A 3,611-nucleotide genomic window follows, 5' to 3' on the forward strand; every position below is an offset into this window, starting at 1 on the left:
TTGAAATTATCTAACTCAACACCATCTCCAATGGCGTATCAGCTGAGTCCATAACTGTGATGGTGATTCAGCATTATCCATTTTGAAGGACTTAAATCCAGCTGGTGGTAGAGATGGAATGACATAATACACACCGACAGTTTTCTTCTTCCAAGCTGATCGCTGTTGCTGCCAGCAGCGATTCATGTTGGACAGCAAATGATGTACATGCAACCACACTGGCAGTTGTAGTAGTGGGTTGAGCTGGGAGTTGTTCTCGCTCCTTGCTAAAATAATTTTTATTTCATTTAATCAATTTCAGACTATTTTCTCATAAAAAATAGTACAATTAAGAAATTCTTCATCTACGTGTATAGTGTTCAAATCACATTTAAGTGCCTGACAGAGTGTTCATCGAACCAGTTAAAATAATTCTCTGTTATTCCAGTCTCCTACAACGCGCGGAAATAACAACCCCTATACACACAACTGACCATTAAAATTACTACACCAGCAAGACATGCAGACGATAAAAGGGTATTCATTGGACAAATATATTATACTAGAACTGACATGTGATTACATTTTCACGCAATTTGGGTGCATAGATCCTGAGAAATCAGTACCCAGAACAACCACCCCTGGCCGTAATAACGGCCTAGATACGCCTGGTCATTGAGTCAAACAGGTGTACAGGTACAGCTGCCCATGCGGCTTCAACACGATACCACAGTTCATCAAGAGTAGTGACTGGCGTATTGTGACGAGCCAGTTGCTCGGCCACCATTAACCAGATGTTTTCAGTTGGTGAAATATCTGGAGAATGTGCTGACCAGGGCAGCAGTCGAACGTTTTCTGTATCCAGGAAGGCCCGTACACGACCTGCAACGTGCGGTCGTGCATTATCCTGCTGAAATGTAGGGTTTCGCAGGGATCAAATGAAGGGTGGAGCCACGGGTCGTAACGCAACTAAAACGTAACGTCCACTGTTCAAAGAGGTGACCGAGACGTGTAACCACTGGCATCCCATACCATGACGCTGGGTGATACGCCAGTAGGGCGACGACGAATACACGCCTGCAATGTGCGTTCACCGCGATGTCGCCAAACACGGATGCGTCCATCATGATGCTGTAAACAGAACCTGGATTTATCCGAAAAAAATGACGTTTTGCCATTCGTTCACCCAGGTTCGTCGTTGAGTACACCATTGCAGGTGGTCCTGTGTGTGATGCAGGGTGAAAGGTAACCGCAGCCACGGTCTCCGAGCTGATAGTCCATGCTGCTGCAAACGTCGTCGAACTGTTCGTGCAGATGGTTGTTGTCTTGCAAACGTCCCCATCTGTTGACTCAGGGATCGAGACGTGACTGCACGATCCGTTACAGCCATGCGGATACGATACCTGTCATCTCGACTGCTAGTGATACGAGGCCTTTGGTATCCAGCACGGCGCTCCGTATTACCCTCCTGAACCCACCGATTCCACATTCTACTAACAGTAATTGGATCTCGACCAATGCGAGCAGCAATGTCGCGATACGATAAACCGCAATCGCAGTAGGTTACAGTCCGACCTTTATCAAGGTCGGAAACGTGATGGTATGCATTTCTGCTCCTTACACGAGGCATCACAACAACGTTTCACCGGTCAACTGCTGTTTGTGTATGAGAAATCGGTTGGAAACTTTCCTCATGGCAGCTCGTAGCAGGTGTCGCCACCGGCGCCAACCTTGTGTGACTGCTCTGAAAAGCTTATCATTTGCATATCACAGCATCTTCTTCCCGTCGGTTAAATCTCGCTTCTGTAGGACGTCATCTTCGTGGTGTAGCTATTTTAATGGCCAGTAGAGTATTTCCATGCAAGCTCTAATTTCCCTTATGATCGTTTCTCCCTATTTAAGAGGGAAATGGCTTTCTTTCAAAACTGTTGCAGTATAGGTAAACAAATCCGCTTTGTAGCTAATCAACAAGAAGAAATTCCTCACCACCAAAATGCTCAGGTAGCAATATGAAATTCCACTACAGTGAAAACACATGAAGTATCAGTGCTGCTTTGTAATAAAAAATTTGATTTAAAATATATTCACATTGAAAGTTACGCGCAGAACCATTACGCAAGGAGAGAGTTCCGCTTCAAATCGTTAAGTAAATTTTTATTACAAAAATACAGTCCAAATAAGCATGTCCTGCACGTGACTGTTAAATACTGAGCGTAATGATTGCATAGAAAATAAAGAAAAACCAAACGACACCAAATCCCGTGACTAAAAGTATACGCATCTGAAAAACTTACGGAATCGAGAACTGACAGATATGAAGCACAGTTAGACAAATACCGGTTTTATATTGCGTGCTTGTCAGGCTGAGTTCACTCCGTACACACAGCAGCGGACGCAACTTAATCATATCTTCAGACCTACAACATCAGAGGACAGCCCTGTCTAGTAAGACACTCACACAGGCAGTTCCGCTGTCTCCAGATTCTGCTTTTGTCAACAGCCAGCCAGGTAGACGTGAAGGAAACAGCAGCCAATTCCCCCTGCCTTGTTGTTGTTGTTGTTGTTGTTGTTGCAGTTAAATCCAGTGGCCGCTTCCACTGCTGATCCTCTGGCCCTGGTAGATATTATAAGCGTACTATTACATTTCACCTCCCAGCGTGGGGTTGGGGCAGCGGGGAGAGAGCACTGCCGCTGAGGGGTGAGGCGGGATGAGAAGGGCAACAAGCTCCGCCTCCATATACTACAGGCGCGCAGTCCAGGCAACACAAACGTGTTTCTTAAACTCCCACAAAAGCAGCAGCGTGTAGGACAGATTTAATCGTCAGTTAAATACTTCGTGCTATGGAAATTGAGACCACTGTTTGTACTGACACACTAAATAGAGACGTTAACGTCCTACGTTATCAGTTACCGTATCAAAATAAATGCGGAATTAAAAGTAGGTTGTTGTTATTGTAGTCTTCAGTCCTGAGACTGGTTTGATGCAGCTCTCCATGCTACTCTATCCTGTGCAAGCTACTTCATCTCCCAGTACTTACTGCAACCTACATCCTTCTGAATCTGCTTAGTGTATTCATCTCTTGGTCTCCCTTTACGATTTTTACCCTGCACGCTGCCCTCCAATACTAAATTGGTGATCCCTTGATGCCTCAGAACATGTCCTACCAACCGATCTCTTCTTCTGGTCAAGTTGTGCCACAAACTTCTCTTCTCCCCAATCCTATTCAATACTTCGTCATTAGTTATGTGATCTACCCATCTAATCTTCAGCATTCTTCTGTAGTACCACATTTCGAAAGCTTCTATTCTCTTCTTGTCCAAACTATTTATCGTCCATGTTTCACTTCCATACATGGCTACACTCCATACAAATACTTTCAGAAATGACTTCCTGATACTTAAATCTGTACTCGATGTTAACAAATTTCCCTTCTTCAGAAACGCTTTCCTTGCCATTGCCAGTCTACATTTCGTATCCTCTCTACTTCGACCATCATCAGTTATTTTGCTCCTCAAAAAGCAGAACTCCATTACTACTTTAAGTGTCTCATTTTCTAATTTAATTCCCTCACCATCACCAGACTTAATTCGACTACATTCCATTATCCTGGTTTTGCATTTGTTGATGTTCA

The sequence above is a fragment of the Schistocerca gregaria genome, chromosome 6 (assembly GCF_023897955.1).
Source record: "Schistocerca gregaria isolate iqSchGreg1 chromosome 6, iqSchGreg1.2, whole genome shotgun sequence".
Classification (NCBI taxonomy): Eukaryota; Metazoa; Arthropoda; class Insecta; order Orthoptera; family Acrididae; genus Schistocerca; species Schistocerca gregaria.